We start from the raw sequence: 22,001 nt of genomic DNA on the forward strand, positions 1-22,001 counted from the left end.
AGGCAGAGAAGAACTTTCTCCTTGCCTACCACCCACCTTCTCACTACAGACTATATAATAAATACACAAAAGTTCCACAATACTCATGCTCAGTACACTGGGCACAACAGGTTTCTAAATTGAAAGACAAATTGAACTTATTAGGCTTTCAGGCGCCTTACTTTACAAATGACAGTCTTTGAAAATAGATAACTGTCAGCAGACAGTCTTCAATTACAATGTGTTGTCTTTTGAGGGGATGCCTGGTCCAAGTCCAGATCTTTCCCAAAAATACTTGTGTATTTTCCCTTCCAGGACAATAGTATTTTGATTGAAATTAAAAGAGGGTGCCAAGGAAATCAGTTTCCCAAAGCAAAAGGACAGGAACATAATCCAGTCTGTGGTTACACAGTAATACAATTTTAGACCCTGGACTGACTGGTCTTATGGGGGCACTGGGGCAGGAAGACATCTGAATCTCAGGAGGAAACTCTCTTTGGTCTTCAGAAAAGGCCTGGCTCTGGTTTGCATCACTAACTGTGTTGTTGTTGGTGAGTGTGAAAGAAAGGGCCTTTTTGGTGGTTAGCCCAGTCTTTGTTTCAATGTACATTACAGGAAGAAATAAGTTACTATGTCTTCCACGTTTCTTATTGCTGCTGTTGTTTTGGGGTTTTGTTTCATATGCTTCCTTTGCTTCATGGATTCTTGTTTTTATTATGGCTGTTAGCAATACTAAGGGGCCTATTCTTAGAATGGATATGTGAGATAGGAACATTTTAATACAACTCAAATTACATGGGGTTCAAGAGATAGAGCACTAGCAGAATTCAGATACTCCAATTATTCATGTGGCATTCACACCCCAAAAGCTTTACACCAACAGGAAACCCAGGACTTGTCATATGAAGTGACCATATACAGTAGATCTGTAATTCACATGGGTGTCATGTTTCGGGGGTTTACGTACAAAGGCAAAACCATGCAAAGTGAGGAAGGCCCCATGGAACCACTCGCTCAAGGCCTGCTACTACCTTGCCAGACTCTGGGAAGGTTGTATGTGACCTCTGGAAGGCTGTGGGACGCTCCTGAGAGATATGAGGGGATGTCAATCCAAGTCCAGTTACATATTACACTTTGCTTGGAGAGACCTACAGTAAGACACCCCAGCATTTATTTCTTTAATGGCAGCAATGAATGTAGGGGAGCAGCAAAGGATAACCAAATGCTCTTCACAAATGCCTACCTTTAAGATAGGGAAATCATATTAATTCTGTCCATTCTTCCCTGGCACAGATCATATTTTGAAAAGGAGAAGAACTAAACGGAAATAACAGGTTGAACATCCTATGTTTTTGTGCTAAATTATATAATTCTCTGCTTGGCTTTCAAAACTTGGTGAGTCATAATGCCTGCCTGTAACAAATGGCAAACATTATAGCCCAATGAGTTTGTTCCTTGCTGGGATCATCCTCTGACCGCCTCCTTCCTTCCCTTCCTGCCTTCCATTTTCACACTGCATACAATATAATAATCATACAAAGGCTTCACAGTACTCACGCTCAATAAACCTTGCACACCCTAGAGTGAAAAACAAATTGAACTTGTTAGTATTTCATGTTGTTTGGACCCCTTATAATTTGCAACACTTGACAGAGCACAGTTGTCTATTCGGAAGAACCATCACTACACAGTCCACTATGTAAAAGTGTCCTCCGAGAGAATATTTGGCCACACTCCAGTTTAAGGATACAGTAATGTAAGAAAGGAAACCTGCAGGGTGCAACAGATCCTATCTAAAATATAATCTTCGAGAATTCCTGGTTTTGGAAAGGGCAAGCATTTTAGCTCTGTGAATTCTTCCCTGGCTGAGGTTATATGGTGACAGAGAAGAACTTTTCCATTCCTCAACTCCCTTCCACTTTCCCACTACAAAACAATACAAAAATATCTCAATACTCACTTCCAAGGCTCCATTCACATCAACACCCTAAATTGAAAAGCAGATTGAACTGATTAGCAAATGGTATGAGAGATCCAGTCACAGATATGACATATAACACATAGTTGGATCATTAACATATCAAGTACTAACAAGAATTCCTTCAAAGCGTTAATTCTATCAGGCAACCACAAGCTATAACTCAGCATTGGACCACATTTTTAAAAGAATAGCCTGACTAGCTTTTCAGATATCTTTTAAATGAAAAACTTTCTACAGAAATGCCTGAAGGAACTGCTAGTATAGTTTGAGGTCTTGTTTATTCTGTTGCATTTTACTACAAGAAGACCCATTTATCCTAAATAGAACCCCATAAGGTGGATATGTATGCACTATATATATATATATATATAATGTGATCACAATGAGATCCCAAGATGAAAGTTTGCAAGCAGCTCTTATAAATATTAAATAAATACATTTTTGAGATTTGTAATGATAATAATTTTTAATCACTTTTTAAAATTTTAGAATTTCTAAATTAAACTGAAACTCAAAAGTAAGTATATCACATGACATATCATATTAAAACCAATGGCATTCTGAAGAGATTGGTGTTTTTAGTTTTGATGTATCTCAATTCTGGGCTAAGCTTTTAAGGTCTTTGTGTAGTTTGGCAAGGCCAAAATTGTCATGTTTTTGAAATTTCAAAACCTCATAACTCACAAATGGAATGAGATGAAAAATTAAAATGTTAGATTTAAACTTAGTTTTGATCATTCAACAAGTGTACAAGATATTAACAAAATTGGATGACATGAAGTAAAAACGTTGGATCACTTGACATGGATTGACCAAGTTTCATCCTCAGACAAGGATTACTCAATTTCATGTAGGAAAGATCAGAATAATCAGACAAACCAATCAGAACAGATTCAGGCTCACGTCCTGTATCACTGCCATCATTTTAGCAACTTTCCTTTCCATGGTACTGTAATTCTATAACATCCCATAAGGAGGGTCCCTCTCTAACTGCCAGGCTGATAAATTTGGTGTAGAGTTCACTCTCATTTTCCATGAGGGTTAGAAGAGCAGATAACAGAGCAGACTGTCCAACTTGCAAGGACAAAATAATAGTGGAGTTGGAGCATACAAGGAAAATCTGAAAATATTTTCATGATATTGCTTGGAAGTTCGGCTATACTGTTGCCAGCCAACTCCTGTTTGCAGACCTTTCCTAAAAAGCCTCTCTTAAAAGCTTAGATTCTTATTTTCAGGATAAAACTATTTTCTAAATAAAAGAGAAATCAGCTGCCCAAAGGAAAGATATATAGACAGAGCCTAGGCTACGGGGATTTAGAAAGGCAATTTTAGACCCTGGATGAACCTAGAATTGCATTTTGCAGGCGGAGGTTCAAACAAAACAGACCATATAGGAAATACACAAAGATTTCAAAACACTCAAGCAACTTAGGATCCTAAATTGAAAAGCAAATGGAATTACTTGGGCTTTTCTGTACTCTTAACACTATGTCAGGTCCCCAATTATGCAGAGGACAGTCATCTACTTTGAAGGGTTGTCAGCTATTAAAAAGTGCTCTCTATATGAAGGGAGATCAATCCAAGTCCAGTTACATATGAAACACTGCTTGGGGACATCTACAATGAGACGCCCCAGCTTTCACTTCCTTTGGGGTAGCAATGAATGTAGGGGGGCGGCAAATGATGATCAAATGCTTTGACAAATGCCTAGCTTTAATAAAGGTCCATCATATTAGCTCTGTCTATTCTTCCCTGGCACGGATCATATTTTGAAAAGGAGAAGAACTAAACGGAAATAACAGGTTGAACTTCCTATGTTTTTGTGCTAAATTATATAATTCTCTGCTTGGCTTTCAAAACATGGTGAGTCATAATGGCAGCCTGTAACAAATGGCAAACTTTATAGCCCAATGAGTTTGTTCCTTGCTGGGATCATCCTCTGACCGCCTCCTTCCTTCCCTTCCCTTCCCTTCCTGCCTTCCATTTTCACACTGCATACAATATAATAATCATACAAAGGCTTCACAGTACTCACGCTCAATAAGTCTTCTGCACCCTACAGTGAAAAAACAAATTGAACTTGTTAGTATTTCATGTTGTTTGCACCCCTTATAATTTGCAACACTTGACAGAGCACAGTTGTCTATTCGGAAGAACCATCAGTACACAGTCCACAATGTAAAAGTGTCCTCTGAGAGAATATGTGGCCACACTCCAGTTTAAGGATACGGTAAGGTAAGAAAGCAAACCTGCAGGGTGCCGCAGATCATATCTAAAATATAATCTTTGAGAATTCCTGGTTTTGGAAAGGGTACGCATTTAGCTCTGTGAATTCTTCCCTGGCTGAAGTTATATGGTGACAGAGAACTTTTCCATTCCTCCTCAACTCCCTTCCACTTTCCCACTACAAAACAATACAAAAATATCTCAATACTCACTTTCACGACTCCATTCACATCAACACCCTAAATTGAAAAGCAGATTGAACTGATTAGCAAATGGTATGAGAGATCCAGGTGGCGCTGTGGGTTAAACCACAGAGTCTAGGGCTTGCTGATCAGAAGGTCGGCGGTTCGAATCCCTGCCACGGGGTGAGCTCCCGTTGCTCGGTCCCAGCTCCTGCCCACCTAGCAGTTCGAAAGCACGTCAAAGTGCAAGTAGATAAATAGGGACCGCTCCGGCGGGAAGGTAAACGGTGTTTCCGTGCGCTGCTCTGGTTCGCCAGAAGCGGCTTTGTCATGCTGGCCACATGACCCGGAAGCTGTCTGCGGACAAACGCCGGCTCCCTCGGCCTATAGAGCGAGATGAGCGCCGCAACCCCAGAGTCGGACACGACTGGACCTAATGGTCAGGGGTCCCTTTACCTTTACCTTTACCTTTATGAGAGATCCAGTCACAGATATGACATAGTTGGATCATTAACATATCAAGTACTAACAATAATTCCTTCAAAGCGTTAATTCTATCAGGCAACCACAAGCTATCACTCAGCTTTGGACACATTTTTAAAAGAAAAGCCTGACTAGCTTTTCAGATATCTTTTAAATGAAAAACTTTCTAAAGAAATGCCTGAAGGAACTGCTATTATAGTTTGACGTCCTGTTTATTCTGTTACATTTTACTAGAAGAAGACCCTTTTATCCTAAATAGAACCCCATAAGGTGGATATGTATGTACAATATATATATATTTAATGTGATCCCATTGAGATCCCAAGATGAAAGTTTGCAAGCACCTCTTACAAATATTAAATAAATACATTTTTGAGATTTGTAATCATAATAATTTTAATCACTTTTTAAAATTTTAGAATTTCTAAATTAAATTGAAACTCAAAAGAAAGTAGATCATATGACATATCATATTAAAACCCATGGCATTCTGAAGAGATTGGTGTTTTTAGTTTTGATGTATCTCAATTCTGGGCTGAGCTTTTAAGGTCTTTGTGTAGTTTGGCAAGGCCAAAGTTGTCATGTTTCTGAAATTTCAAAACCTCATAACTCACAAATGGAATGAGATGAAAAATTAAAATGTTAGATTTAAACTTAGTTTTGATCATTCAACAAGTGTACAAGTTATTAACAAAATTGGATGACATGAAGTAAAAACGTTGGAATACTTGACATAGATTGACCAAGTTTCATCCTCAGACAAGGATTCCTCAATTTCATGTAGGAAAGATCACAATAATCAGACAAACCAATCAGAACTGATTCAGGCTCACGTCCTGTATCACTGCCATCATTTTAGCAACTTTCCTTTCCATGGTACTGTAATTCTATAACATCCCAAAAGGAGGGTCCCTCTCTAACTGCCAGGCTGATAAATTTGGTGTAGAGTTCACTCTTCCTTTTCCATGAGGGTTAGAAGAGCAGATAACAGAGCAGACTGTCCAACTTGCAAGGACAAAATAATAGTGGAGTTGGAGCATACAAGGAAAATCTGAAAATATTTTCATGATATTGCTTGGAAGTTCGGCTATACAATGAGACGCCCCAGCTTTCACTTCCTTTGTGGTAGCAATGAATGTAGGGGGGCGGCAAATGATGATCAAATGCTTTGACAAATGCCTAGCTTTAATAAAGGTCCATCATATTAGCTCTGTCTGTTCTTCCCTGACTTGGATTCTATTGGGGGGGGGGGGGACCTTCTCTTTTCTTCCCTGCCTTCCTGCCACTTTCCCATTATTTCTCCAATTCCCTTCATTTTAGCCAATTTCCTTTCGTGAATCTTCCCAAATGGAGGGTCCCTCTCTAACAGTCAGGCTGATATATTTGGTGTGGAATTCAGTCTCTTATTCATTAAGGCTAGAAGAGCAGATAAAGGAGAGCAGACTGTCCAACTTGAAAAGACAAAGTAATAGTGGAGCCTGAGCATACATGGAAAATGTGGAAATAATTTTATGACCTTGCTTGGAAGTTCTGCTATACTTGTTGCCAGCTTGCTCCTGCTAGCAAACATAACAGTCATGGGATAATATAACAAAGGCAAAAAAAGAGAGAGAAAGCCACTTCCGCTCATAAACAGGAGGTGGCGCTGCGGGCGTCACGCACTGAGCGCGTGCGCAGGGCCTGATACGCAGCGCCTGCGTGATTGGCCGGATTCCCGCCGCTCAACCCCGCAGGCCCACCAATCCGGTCGGCGGAGGGGCGGGACCGACAGCCCCTTTAAATGGGAGACGGCGGGAATCCTTCCCCCTCTCCTTCTTTGACCCCCAGCTTCACCGGTTCTCCTACGGTGTTGTTGTTTGCTTTTTCTTTAGTCACTGTGCTGTTTTCGTTTGCGGTTCGCCCCCTCCCCGCGGAGACGGGGAGCGCTTCGTGGCCGCTCCGCTACAATCGCCGCAGAACAGCTGTAGCCTGCACGGACAGAATTTTCATTTGAAACGCCAGCCGTGCCGTGTTCGGGCTGCAAGCCGTCTGCCTCCTTGTACTGGTTTTGAGAGCCGCTGATTAGCCGTGCGTCGGAAGCGCCGATCTCTTTCTAAGGACTCAGGGGAGCAGGGCACCAGTCAGCGAGCTGCCGCAGCGCTTGCTTGAGGTTTGCATGGGTTTCCTCTGCGTGTGTGTGTGGCCTGTGCACGTGTGAGTGATTCCTCCCTATGTTTTTGTGCTAAATTATATAATTCTCTGCTTGGCTTTCAAAACATGGTGAGTCATAATGGCAGCCTGTAACAAATGGCAAACTTTATAGCCCAATGAGTTTGTTCCTTGCTGGGATCATCCTCTGACCGCCTCCTTCCTTCCCTTCCCTTCCTGCCTTCCATTTTCACACTGCATACAATATAATAATCATACAAAGGCTTCACAGTACTCACGCTCACTAAGTCTTCTGCACCCTACAGTGAAAAACAAATTGAACTTGTTAGTATTTCATGTTGTTTGCACCCCTTATAATTGGCAACACTTGACAGCACAGTTGTCTATTCTGAAGAACCATCAGTACACAGTCCACTATGTCAGTGTTTTTCAACCACTGTTCCGCGGCACACTAGTGTGCCGCAAGATGTTGCCTGGTGTGCCGTGGGAAAAATTGAAAAATTACTTTATATATAGTCAATATAGGCACAGAGTTAAATTTTTTAACATTTTTTAACATTTTCTAATGGTGGTGTGCCTCGTGATTTTTTTCATGAAACAAGTGTGCCTTTGCCCAAAAAAGGTTGAAAAACACTGCACTATGTAAAAGTGTCCTCTGAGAGAATATGTCACGTGGCCACACTCCAGTTTAAGGATACAGTAAGGTAAGAAACGAAACCTGCAGGGTGCAGCAGATCATATCTAAAATATAATCTTTGAGAATTCCTGGTTTTGGAAAAGGCAAGCATTTTAGCTCTGTGTGTTCACTCTCCCGTTGGTTAATGTTAGAAGAGCAGATAAAGGAGAGCAGACTGTCCAACTTGCAAAGACAAAGTAATACTGGAGACGGAGCATACATGGAAAAGTTTGAAATATTTGAATGACCTTTCTTGGAAATTCCTCCTTGCTTTCGTCCCTTCCTCTCATAGTACTACTACAGACCATATCGTAATCACACAAAGGTTTCACAGTACTCACTTTCAAGGTTTCTCCCAAACCAAGGTTCTAAATAGAAAAGCAAATAAAAATTATTAGACATTCATGTTATTTGGACACCTTACAATTTGTGCTACTTTACAGAGGACAATTGTCTTTTCTGAAGAGCCATGAGTACACAGAACTCTATGTAAAGGTATCCTAACCCAAGTCCAGTTAAAGGATACAGAAATTGAAGAAGGGAGACTTGCAGGGGCCTCCTGTTTTGTTTCTCTTTCTAGTTCTTGCACATATTGAGAATCATATCATAGCATGAAATGATGCTATATGAATATTTGATGTTTCAAAGCCTACAGTGGAAAATGGCATGGTGGGAGATACAGACACTGAAATGGTGCATAGCACATAGTTTCATTCTCAGGCAGGGATTCCCTCTTTTCCTCAGGGAAAGATCAGAATAAATAAGCAAATGGATCTAAAGGCAGTCTCACATGTCTACATTTTAGCCAGTCTCCTTTCCTGGGTAATTCCATACCTTCCTGAAAAGAAGGTCCCTCTCCAATAACCAGGCTAATAGATTTGGTGTGGAGTTCACTCTCCTTTTCCATTAGGGTTAGAAAAGCAGATGAAGGAAAGTTGACTGTCCAATGTGCAAAGACAAAGTATTAGTGGAGATAGGGCGTAACATGGAAGTGTTTTCATGAAACTGTCTGGAGGTTCAGCTAGACTAGTTGCTAGCCTGCTCCTGCTGGCAGACCTTTCCTAAAAGCCCCCCCCCCCTATATACCGGTATATACCCTAGATTCTAATTTCCAGTAGAACAATTTTCTGAACAAAAGATGATGCCAAGGAGACCACTGCCCAAAACAACGATATAGAGACAGAGCTCAGGCTGTGAGAGTGGAAAACTAAGGCAATTTTAGACCCTGGATGGGTCTGTCAAACAATATTAGTTGCCAACCAAATGGCAAACATTATAGCCTAATGAGTTCTTCCATGCCTTCGATCATCTTCTGAGTCACAGAAGAGTTCCTCCTACCTTCCCTTCCTTACCCCCAATTTACTACTACAAACCATATAGCAATCACACAAAGGTTTCACAATACTCACTTCCAACTTCTCTTTCAAGCCAAGGCCCTAAATAGAAAAGGAAATTGAATTTATTAGACATTCATGTGTGGCCAAGGTCCAGGATTTAAGGAAACAGAAATGTAAGAAAGGAAACCTGCAAGGGGCAGCAGAGATAGTGCATAACATGGAAGTGTTTTCATGAAACTGTCTGAAGAGAAGGGGATGCATATGCCCTAGGTGATCAGCTGCCCCGCAAACGGATATGGAAATAGAGCACAGGATGTGGGAGTTCAATAAAGCAATTTAAATTCCTGGATGGGCCAAAAAATTAATTTATTAGCTAGTCTTTACTCAACAGCTCAATCATTCATCATTGAAGCGCCTAAAGTAGGAGACCTCAGCATTCAATAGGCAGCATTTTCCCATATTTTCATACACTGCGTACTAAGTTCCAAAGAGATGCCTGAACCTCTAAGAAAAAATGTAATCAAGTTTGTTGCTTCTGCACCAAACTTTTCAAGATATTGGAGAAATGTAGACTGTAGTCTAGAAATGTAGACTGAATCTAACACACACAAGGATCAAACACTACTATGAAGAGAAGAGATAACTCAGCCAAACAAAGGTTCCTTCTATAGTAAACTGCTTAGAACTGGAGAACAGATTATCATATTCTTCCCTGGCAGTGATATCATATTTTGAGGCAGAAAAGCCCTCCCTCCCAATTTCCCACTCCAGATCATACAATAAGTACACTAAAATTCCATAATACACACGGCCGCTAACTCAGACACACCCAAGTTTCTAAATTGAACAACAAATTGAACAGATTAGCAAATTGCACAGTGGGAGCTCCAGTCACAAGTAGGCCACACAACACAATCTTATCCTCAGTCAGAGATTTTCCCACTTCATGTGGGAAAATGAGAATTTACAGGCAAACTAAAGAATTTACAGGCAAACTAGGGTTAGAAGAGCAGATAAAGAAGAGCAGACAGTCCAACATGCAAAGAAAAAGTAATAGTGGAAAATTTGTAAAACAACAAACAACAAAAAGTAAATTATGGAAAATTGGAAAACATTTTCATGAAATTGCTTGGACATTCTGCTATACAGGTTGCCAGTCAGTAGGATAATATAAGCTATTATTGATGAGCCTAAGTTTTATAATTCCTTGGTTTGGAATTCAAACTTCATTGAGTAATAATGCCTGCCTTTTACAAATGGAAAACATTATAGCGTAGTGAATTTTTCCCTCAGTGGGATCATCCTATGAGCAACAAAATATCTTCTCCCTCCTACTACAAATCATAGGGTATGAAGATTTCTCAATACTCACGAGGTTTTCTCCCAGAAGCTAAATTGAAAAGCAAATTCAACTTGTTAGTTTATCATGTTCTCTTATCTGCTTAACATGTGGAAATATCATGTAACCCATATTTAGATCCTCAGGCAGGGATTCCCCTTTTCATCAGGGAAACATAGAAAGAGAAAGGAAAAGTGATCTGAACTGATTCAGTCTCATGTACTTCACAGCTGCCTTCATATTAGTTATTTTTTCTTTACAGAGCAATTCCATAACAAAAGAGAGGAGGCCGACCAAATTGCAAAGAGAAGGAAATAGTGGAGGTGTGGCATAATGCGGAAAATCTGAAAACCCTTTCCAGAAAAATCATTGGGGTGTTCATTTGCTTATACTATTTGCCAGCCAGATCCTGCTCCCATACGTGCTGTAAGAAACCTTCTGGATTTTCACTTCCAGTACTACAATGTTCTGAACAGAAGAAACAGAGGATGCTAAGGAGATCAGCTCCCCCAAGCAAATATAGATAGAAAGAGTTCAGGCCCTGTACTGAGTGGTCTTATTTGGGGTGGAACACACAGGAAAACTGGTGGATATCCATCACCCACTGTGGTGTGCTTGGTGAGCATGGATGATAGGGCCTTGGTGGTTGTGCTCAGGTTATGGAACTCAGCCATGGAAGAGTTCCATCTCTTGGGCATCAGCTAAACCCAGCAAAGTTTAAGCGTACATTTCACTACTAGATAAGTGATATTTCTCCCATGTCTGTCATTGCTGGTGGTTTGCAGGGGTGTTGCTTTGTATGCTTTCTTGGTTTTAATCAATACTCATCTTACATTACTTCTTAGCCATCCTGAGGCACCTATTTTAGGATAAATCCCAAGTGCTTCAGTTAGATATGGTTCACAGTTGCTATCAGACTGGGGATGGCCAAATATGTCCCTTCTGGTTTTTCTCACATCCTCATTTTCCCAAAGGAGAGGATACCAGACAAACCAACTCACAGGGACAATGGGATAACAGAGGGGCATAACATTTCAAAGTCTCTTTCAGGAAATAACTACAATTTTTTCCAGCCACCACTCAAAATATTTGTTTTCAGTTCCAGTATAAAAAATTACCAAAGCGAAGGACAGGATCTCAATGCCCCCCAAAAACACTTCCCCAAAGAACAGTATAATGACTGAGCCCAGAATAAATTCTACAGTTTCAGAGGCTTTTTGTGTTAGTTTCAGATTCCCAGAATCAATCAGGAAACCACAAACAACTAAATGTTGTTGTTTTTTAATCAATTGAAAAGTCACAATGAGGATTGGATACTTACTGGAGATCTCTTCTTCCTCTGTTGTTTGACAAAGGGAAAAATAGTGTTTTTTTAGTTTTTTGCTTTTTTGTTTTTCATATATCTTGTCATCAAATACATTCAAAGAAAATACAGAAAAGATGAAATTGTTATTTATTTATATTCACACCCCATTACTGAGTATATTACAGGAGAAACACATTATATTTGCTTCTTTTTCTGTTCAAATCTCTATATTTCAGCTGACTGTCCACATACATGAGGGTTATATTCCAAGGACAATGCAGAAAGCTAAAATCGTGTATAATCAAAACACATTCTCCCTGCACCTCCAAACACTCTCTCAAGGTGGGGTTGCCAAAGTCCCCCCCTCCAAAAGAACCTCCACCCCTTATTTATTTACTTTTTGCCAAGTGAGTCAAGCTGAATGGTGCGCCTTGGTGTGGCGGTATTGCTAGACGGCAGAGGCTTCACTGGGGGAGGGAACTCGACCTTCAGTGCCCTTCCTGATGGACCGTGTGAGCATAAGCCCCCACCGCCTATCAGGAACCAGATCCTAGCCTGCACCCTGCTTTGGCGAATGGGTATGCAGGCTGGGACTTGCGCTGTTCCAGGGGGCGGAGCCGGCGGTGGGCTTCCCTTGTATCTGCTAATGCCCATTTAAGTAGCCTGCAGCTGGGGCACTGCTGTCCACCCCTTATTTGTTTACTTTTCACCAAGCTGAATATGCACTAGTAAAGTTGTGAGTTACCTGTACAGGCAAGTTACAGGTGGGTAGCCGTGTTGGTCTGCCATAGTCAAAACAAAATCGAAAATTCTTTCTAGTAGCACCTTAGAGACTAACTGAGTTTGTTCCTGGTATGAGCTTTCGTGTGCATGCACACTTCTTCAGATACCAATTCTTCTGAAGAAGTGTGCATGCACACGAAAGCTCATACCAGGAACAAACTCAGTTGGTCTCTAAGGTGCTACTAGAAAGAATTTTCGATTTTGTTCTGTACAGGCAAGAAACCCGAGTTCCCATTGATGTACGCTTAGACCCCATGTACATTAAGGTGAAATTGAAGAGTCCACAATTCCCCCTAGAAATCCAGATTTCTGTCTCCCCAGGCTGCCCTGCAAAATGCAGTTCCCGGAGGCAGCAGTATCTGCTCACATTATACTGAAAACTGTCTTATTGTTATCCGTAATATAGGCACAGTTAACAATCTATCAAAAATATGTATCAAATACCATATCACTTCGATCATTTGTCTCTGAAGCACCAAGATTAAGAGCAAGGAAGTGGTCCCTGTTTTTTGGGGGGGTGGGGTTAGCTTTTCAAATCTCCCTAAGGTTAATGGATGTCCAAGAAAAGTAATACAATACTTACAGAAACTACAGGCAGGCCCTAAAATAGAAAACAGTGTGTTTTGTGAAAATATCATTTGAGACAAAATAAGCAAATCAGGGCATGCTTCCCAATACTACTATATCTGTGGATCTCCAGATTTAAGGGAAACAAAACTCCTGAGAGCACATATGAATAGTTAAGCACAGTTAAATCACAACAGCCACTTCTGTGGGACACTGCTATGAACTAAGGGACACTTCATGACTACATGATCACAATTAATATACCATATTTTTTCCGGCTATAAGACGCCCCCATGTATAAGGCACCCCCTATTTTGGGGGCTTCAAAATTTAAAAAATAGGGGGGTTGAGTTTTGGGGGAGGATTGTTTGGGGGGGAATACCGAAAATCACTCACCCGCCAGAATGCAGTACACAGCCGCTTATGTTGCTTACAATTGCCGCTTACAATCTCAGGATCGTGCCAAAAAAAATTCTCCCATCCTCCCTCAGCACTACCCATGTATAAGATGATCCTAAATTTTGAACCTCATTTTTGGGTCAAAAAAGCTTGTCTTATACACGGAAAAATATGGTATAACATGTTTGCTTACTAAAGCAGTTGCAAAGATTAGGGCCCTGAACCAAATTTTCATACTTCTAAAATGAAGAGCCAATAGGAGTGCTTGCATAGTTCTTTCAGGCAATAGCCACATACCCCCCAATGTTTCTTCAATGAAAATAAGGATGTCTCATTCCATAATGATAATTTTTCTATTTATACCCCACACATCGTACTGGGTTGCCCAGCCATTCTGGGCGGCTTCCAACTTACATTAAATGTAAGAAAACATGAACATTAAGAAAAAATCTCTCTACAGGATTGCCTTCAGATGGCTCAGGGGTCAGAAAACTCCATACCCTCCAACATTTGTCCAATGAAAATAAGGATGTCCTAAAGAAAAGCAGGACATTCCAGGATAAAATCAGAAATCGGCATGGCTTCTCTAAATCAGGGTCGTCCCTGGAAAATAGTTACACTTGGAGGGTCTGTAGCCATAACACAGAAAATATGGTATTGGATCACATCTACACCATATATTTAAAAGACATTCCAAGAGCTTTTAAAGCACAAGTCTTAATGTGCTTGTAAAGCACATGGATAATCATTGCTCAAAGGTTATTAATATAGAGAACCTACCTGTACAAGTCCGTTAGTTGGGACAGGCAAGTTCTAAAACAGAAAACAGTAAGTTATGTGAAAACATCATTTGGGACATAAAGAAGCAAAACTGGACAAACTTCCCAACACTAATATATCTATGGCTCTCCAGAATTAAGGGGAACATAGCTCCTGAGAGCATTTGTGAATAGTTGTGCACAATTAAATCACAACAGCCTCTTCTGTGTGACACCTCTAGGAAATAAGGGACACTTTCTGACTGTACAACCTCAATTAACACATAAAATATTATATATTTGCTTTTTAAAAAAAGTAGTTGCAAAGATTAGAGTCCTGAACCACATTTTCATACTTCTAAAATCAAGAGCCAGTCAGTGGTCTTTTTCTTTTCTAGTTAAAAAAGGAAAAAGAAAATTTTCGGATATCACTAAGGTTAAATAAGCCTAAAGATAAGTAATGTCTAATACAGACACTGGCAGGCCATTCTAAAATAGAAAGCAAGAATCCATTTTAACATAATCAGTATAATTAATAAATAAACACACACACAAAAATACACATCTCCCTTTTAGTAAAAGTACCCAGTGTGGCATACAGTGTTATCATAAAAATATGCAAAATATAATAAAATGTACAATGAAAACAAAACCAGTTTCTAAATATATAGCATAAGGGCTCAGTTGCTCAGCTGTTAATGTAAATGGGAACAGGAGGCAATCACTCTGCAAAGCAATGTGTTTCCTCAGTAGATAATCACAGTATCCTAATCGAACTGCAATCAGGCCAGCATAGGTCAGGCAGAACCCTGCACAGGAGTGCTTGCATAGTTCTTTCAGGCAATAGCCACATACCCCCCCCCCCACGTTTCTTCAATGAAAATAAGGATGTCTCATTCCATAATGATAATTTTACTATTTATACCCCACACGGGACCCAGGTGGCGCTGTGGGTTAAACCACAGAGTCTAGGGCTAGCTGATCAGAAGGTCGGCGGTTCGAATCCCTGCCACGGGGTGAGCTCCCGTTGCTCGGTCCCAGCTCCTGCCCACCTAGCAGTTCGAAAGCACGTCAAAGTGCAAGTAGATAAATAGGGACCGCTCCGGCGGGAAGGTAAACGGCGTTTCCGTGCGCTGCTCTGGTTCACCAGAAGCGGCTTTGTCATGCTGGCCACATGACCCGGAAGCTGTCTGCGGACAAACGCCGGCTCCCTCGGCCTATAGAGCGAGATGAGCGCCGCAACCCCAGAGTCGGACACGACTGGACCTGATGGTCAGGGGTCCCTTTACCTACCCCACACATCGTACTGGGTTGCCCAGCCATTCTGGGCAGCTTCCAACTTATATTAAAATGTAAGAAAACATGGAACATTAAGAAAAAATCTCCCTACAGGATTGCCTTCAGACGGCTCGGGGTCGGATATCTCCACACCCTCCAACATTGGTCCAATGAAAATAAGGATGTCCTAAAGAAAAGCGGGACATTGCAGGATAAAACCAGAAACCGGCATGGCTTCTCTAAATCAGGGACGTCCCAGGAAACTAGTTACACTTGGAGGGTCTGTAGCCATAATACAGAAAATATGGTATTGGATCACATCTACACCATATATTTAAAAGACATCCCAAGTGCTTTTAAAGCACAAGACTTAATATGCTTGTAAAGCACATGGATAATCATTGCCCAAAGGTTATTAATATAGAGAACCTACCTGTAAAAGGCTGTCAGTTGGGACAGGCAAGTTCTAAAACAGAAAAAAGTAAGTTATGTGAAAACATCATTTGGGACATAAAGAAGCAAAACTGGACAAACTTCCCAACACTAATATATCTATGGCTCTCCAGAATTAAGGGGAACATAGCTCCTGAGAGCATTTGTGAATAGTTGTGCACAATTAAATCACAACAGCCACATCTGTGCGACACCTCTAGGAAATAAGGGACACTTTCTGACTGTACAACCCCAATTAACATAAAAAATATTATATATTTGCTTTTTAAAAATAGTTGCAAAGATTAGAGTCCTGAACCACATTTTCATACTTCTAAAATGAAGAGCCAGTCAGTGGTCTTTTTCTTTTCTAGTTAAAAAAGGGGGGAAAAACTTTTCGGATATCACTAAGGTTAAATAAGCCTAAAGATAAGTAATGTCTAATACAGACACTGGCAGGCCATTCCAAAATAGAAAGCAAGAATCCATTTTAACATAATCAGTATAACATAATCAGTATAATTAATAAATGAACACACACAAAAACACACATCTCCCTTCTTTTAGTAAAAGTACCCAGTGTGGCATACAGTGTTATCATAAAAATATACAAAATATAATAAAATGTACAATGAAAACATAAACCAGTTTCTAAATATATAGCATAAGAGCTGAGTTCCTCAGATGTTAATGTAAATGGGAACAGGAGGCAATCACTCTGCAAAGCAATGTGTTTCCTCAGTAGATAATCATAGTATCCTAATCGAACTATAATCAGGCCAGCATAGGTCAGGCAGAACCCTGCATAGGAGTGCTTGCACAGTTCTTTCAGGCAACAGCCACATACTCCCCAACGTTTCCTCAATGAAAATAAGGATGTCTCGTTCCATAATGATAAATTTACTATTTATACCCCCACACATCGTACTGGGTTGCCCAGCCATTCTGGGCGGCTTCCAAGTTACAGTGGTGCCTCGCAAAACGAAATTAATTTGTTCCGCGAGTCGTTTCGTATTGCGAAAAATTCGTCTTGTGAAGCACGGTTTCCCATAGGAATGCATTGAAATTTAATTCCCATAGGAATGCATTGAAATTTTCGTCTTGCGAAGCACGACCATAGAAAGATTCGTCTTGCGAGTCACCTAAAAAATCGCAAAACCCTTTCATCTAGCAAGTTTTTCGTTGTGCGAGGCATTCGTCCTGCAAGGTACCACTGTATATTAAAGTGTAAGAAAACATGGAACATTGAGGGGGAAAACTCTCTACAGGATTGCCTTCAGACGGTTCGGGGTCGGATATCTCCACACCCTCCAACACTGGTCCAATGAAAATAAGGATGTCCTAAAGAAAAGCAGGACATTGCGGGATAAAACCAGAAACCGGCATGGCTTCTGTAAATCAGGGACATCCCAGGAAAATAGTTACACTTGGAGGGTCTGTAGCCATAACACAGAAAATACGGTATTGGATCACATCTACACCATATATTTAAAAGACATTCCAAGTTCTTTTAAAGCACAAATCTTAATGTGCTTGTAAAGCACATGGATAATCATTGCCCAAAGGTTATTAATATAGAGAACCTACCTGTAAAAGGCTGTCAGTTGGGACAGGCAAGTTCTAAAACAGAAAAAAGTAAGTTATGTGAAAACATCATTTGGGACATAAAGAAGCAAAACTGGACAAACTTCCCAACACTAATATATCTATGGCTCTCCAGAATTAAGGGGAACATAGCTCCTGAGAGCATTTGTGAATAGTTGTGCACAATTAAATCACAACAGCCACTTCTGTGCGACACCTCTAGGAAATAAGGGACACAGATTTCTGACAGTACAACCTCATTAACATATAAAATATTATATATTTGCTTTTTTAAAAAAGTAGTTGCAAAGATTAGAGTCCTGAACTACATTTTCATACTTCTAAAATGAAGAGCTTCCCAACACTACTATATCTAGGGGAACAAAGCTCCTGAGACCAACAGATGCAACTCCAGGCCAAAATTGCTCCTTTTGTTAAAGCCACAGACACATTTAATCTGTCTCTGTTTTTGTGTCTGTTTGTGTGTGTTTCAGCTACAGTCAAGGATTACAGGCAATAAGGGCTGTTCTGTTCCCCACATTGTAGGCCCAGTGAAAGTGGCCCCCTTTCCCCATGTCACTTGGCCAAACCCAGCAACTGTGCATGAGGTGATGGCGGTGAAGAGGCTTCCTCTAAATGGCAGCAACATTGTGCGTGCCAGGACAAGGAAAGGGGTAGGGAGAGGTGGCAGCTATGGGCTTACAGTGCCAGAACCTCCCATATGTGACGCATCATGCCTTGCATCCCTGCTTCCATGAGCAGCAAAGCCCGTGTCCACAGGAGTGTCACCTTGCTACTTAAAGTAGCCTATCTGTCACTATGCTGAAATTGGAACTGGTCTGTATTTCATACCTCCTAACACAACACAACCAACCATAATGACCGAGCACTAGGGGAATCCTTGCATTCCCATTACAATCGTTAACATTTCCCAAGACTTTAAGCCTGAGTCCTAACAAAAAATTAAAAAAAATATCTGTAAGCCCAGTCACCTTTATATATATCGGAAGTCATAAAAGCTTCTTTAAGTCTCTCTTTGATCTCATGTACAGAAATGGTAACCTATGAGGTATATGGGGAAGTGTGCTATTTAAGACTAAAGGAATGTATTTAGAATTGGGGTTGCCATATCTTAAAGAGCAAAAAAAGGGGACAGCCCAAGCCAGTGAAAGAGGCGCAGGCATGGGGGGCCACCACCACTGTGCCACCACACCTCTTTCAGATCTCCCTACAGTTAATTAATGTCCAAGAAAAGTAATACAAAACAATTACAGAAAGTCCAGGCACACCCTAAAATACAAAACTGTGTGTTTTGTGAAAACATCATTTCGGACATAAAGAAGCAAAACTGGACAAGTTTTCCAACACTAATATATCTATTGCTTTCAAGAATTAAGGGGAACAAAGCTCCTGAGAGCACATATGAATAGTTGTGCACTATTAAATCACAACAGCCACTTTTCTCTTTCAATCAGCATGAATTTACTATTTAACTCATCAACATAAGAAGGTATCGCTGGGGAAAACTTCAATGAAATGATTTGCAAAATCTTGCAGTAAAGACAAGCCCCCCCCCCAAGTGAAGGATGTTGTGGATCATTAAGGCATTACCTGTACACCTCCAAGAAGGTTCTAAAAAAGATAAAGAAAGCAATTATCCCATCAAGAATGATATATATATAGTGAACATTTTGATTATTTCTCACTGGTAAAGGTGGACCCCCACAGTAAGGTCACTGTTGTTTCACTCTCCTACAATTTTACCCATATCCTCTCAGTCTGCTTTCCATGCTTCAGGTCATGGATTTCTTCAAAAGTGTACAAATCCTTTACATATAATGCTACTCCTTCTCCATTCCTGTTTGGTCTATTCCTTTTAAACAGGATATACCACTCAGTTCCTACATTCCAGTCATGGGCCTTATCCTACCAGGGTTTAGTACTGCCTACTAGGTCATTTTTTCCATCCTTAATTAAAAGCTTCAATTGGTCTTGCTTGTTTCCAATACTCTGTTCATTTGTGTAAAGACAACTATCTTATCGAAATATATTTGTGAGGATATGGAAAATCATCTGGACATAATACAATCATATTTAAAACTCTCCAGCATGTCTCTGACACAACTTATGAATAGTTGAACACATCAAAGTCTGTCTGGAGAGGCTAGATTTCTACTATTCACACGGCAATTAACTACACTTGAGTTCAATGGAGCCATAGTATGGCTCGGTGGATCTCTTCAGTCACATGCAAAACACATCTAGGAACCGAGGGACACTTCTTAACTAGGTGACCAAATATAACATACATAATAGGGGGGTTTTGTGTGTGTGTGTGTGTGTGTGTGTGTGTGTGTGTAAAGTAATAGGGCTTTACTGTCTGTTCTGTATATGTCATCCCTACATTGAATCTCTTAACTATTTACACAGCATCATTGCCTGGAATTGGAACTCTTCAAATGGTGGCCTGTTTCTGGAGAGACCACTGCAGAAGCCCAGATGGTACAATCTGTTATTCTCTGTGGCCCATTTGATACTTCATCTGGAGTAAACCTAGACATCACTGTAACTGCATGCAAAAATTTGAAGCCAATGTCAAACTTCCATCTGTGACCATACAGGCAGATTACATCTGTAAGGTTCGCATGAAGGTGCTTCACGAGTAATGGAGCAGGAGCCCAAACAGTCTTTTGCAGTTTTATTGTGCAAACTATTTACAGTGCAGAGGAACAAAAAGCATGTCTGCCTCAATCACTGGCAGAATCCGGGAGTGGCCCCTTCCAGCTTCTCCCCCAGCATAATAACTTCAGCATCCCAAGTCTCCTCCTACCCTCCTTGCGTTTCACCCCTCTGTGCAACTGGGGTGCCGGAAATGGCGTGCCTCCCTCCTGACCAGCCGGGCGAGGTAAGCACAGGGTCTCAGCAACATCCCCAAGCCCTCTCCCCACCAGTTTTCCTGCTTGTGGCTCCAGGCTAGGAGAGGCGCTTGGGCTCTCAATGGCATCCCTAAGCCCTCTCCCGCCTGGCTGGTTCCTTCGCTCTCCTCCCCACTGGAGGTGTGGCGGCTTTCCCTGTTGAAAGAGGTGCTGCTGCTGAATTGGCGTTGGGGCTCTCTGTTTGCTGACGGACCCACTGTTCCCCTCAGTGGGCCAGGTGGCACTTCCCTGACAACATCTGAGATATAATTCAGACTCTCTTGAATAACAAGAAGTCTGATCATGGTATGCAGAGGATGGCTATGCCCCTCCTCCCCTGTTCACCCACAATGATAATTAATGATGTTCCATTTAAAAGTAATATGCAATACTCACGCCTAGTAAACCACCATCCTGAAACAGAAAGGAGGAAATCAACTTTTAGACAATCAACATCTCTTTTAAGCAATGTTTGCTGAGTTTTAATGCCCTTTGTGGGAGTATAGTAAATCAGGCACTTCTGGCATAAACAACTCTTTCCCAGAAGGAATTGTGTGGTTTATGCTGTGAAAGGCCATAATCAGGAAAGTGCTGCATTGGCATTGATAATCTAGACTTTTAGACAATCAACATCTCTTTAAAGCAATGTTTCCGTAGTTTAATGCCCTTAAATATCTTTGTGGGAGAATAGAAAATCAGGGAAACTTCTGGCATAAGAAGTATTTGTGTAGTTTGTGCAGTGAATGGTCATAATCAGGAAAGTGCTGCATTGGCATTGATAATCGAGATCAGGTATCCTCAACCTTTTTTTACACCCAGGACCCACTAACTAGGTGATCAAAAGTAAGATACCTAACAGGCTTTGCTTTTGCTTTTGTATAATGTAATATGACTTCACAAAATACTTTTGTTTACGTATTTGTTTTTGCAAGTATAAGGGCCATGTCATGCATGCCTTAGCCATTTCAATCACACAGCAGTATTGTGGCAGGGACCTGCTCAGCCAATATTGAGGGACACGTCAATGAACTATTCAGCAAAATCTTGCAGGAAACACAAGCCCCTCCCCCAGTGAAGGATATTGTGGATCATTAAGGCATTACATAGTGGATTTCCAATACTCACATTTCCGCCAGTAAGGCCCTGAAGAAGATAAAGAAATAAGTTAGTCCATATTTTATGAACATGATAAATATAGTGAACATTTTGATTATTTCACACTGGCAAATGTGGACTTGCTGCCTGTTCTATATAAGTCTTGTTTATGTCAGATTTTTTCAATGTTTAGAAGGCATCATTGCCTGGACGTCCTACTGACCTGCCAACTTCTACAGTTTTCACTGGTTTGAATTTTGCACCTATTGTTAATGATCTTTCCCCTCTTAGAATGCTAATCCAGGGCAACCTACTCCTTCTGTTAAAGCCACAGCCACATTTCATCTATCTTTGTGTGTTGGAGGGTGTTTGTGTGTGTGTGTTTTAACTACCCTCAAGGATTGCAGCCATGGTACTGCTGTGAGTATACAAGGGAGAAAGTAGGCTGTATACAAGGTCATTTATCAGGTGTAAACCTAAGCGTCACCGTAACAGCATGCAGAACTTTGAAGTCTGATGTTGTTGTTGTTGTT

The 22,001-nt window shown here is 40.8% G+C and overlaps 2 long non-coding RNA genes across 2 annotated transcripts; both read right to left on the reverse strand.

The window, feature by feature from the left end:
* Window positions 1-14,198: 14,198 nt before the first annotated feature.
* Window positions 14,199-17,495, reverse strand: LOC117051623. The gene is made up of 3 exons (XR_004427196.1): window positions 17,462-17,495; window positions 15,876-15,908; window positions 14,199-14,219 (listed from the first exon to the last, which is right to left on the reverse strand). It is a non-coding gene; the product is annotated as an uncharacterized LOC117051623 (long non-coding RNA).
* A 1,577-nt stretch (window positions 17,496-19,072) lies between these two features.
* Window positions 19,073-21,642, reverse strand: LOC117051624. Its single transcript, XR_004427197.1, has 3 exons — window positions 21,499-21,642; window positions 20,770-20,787; window positions 19,073-19,090 (listed from the first exon to the last, which is right to left on the reverse strand). It is a non-coding gene; the product is annotated as an uncharacterized LOC117051624 (long non-coding RNA).
* Window positions 21,643-22,001: the final 359 nt, after the last annotated feature.

The sequence above is a fragment of the Lacerta agilis genome, chromosome 8, assembly GCF_009819535.1.
Source record: "Lacerta agilis isolate rLacAgi1 chromosome 8, rLacAgi1.pri, whole genome shotgun sequence".
NCBI lineage: Eukaryota > Metazoa > Chordata > Lepidosauria > Squamata > Lacertidae > Lacerta > Lacerta agilis.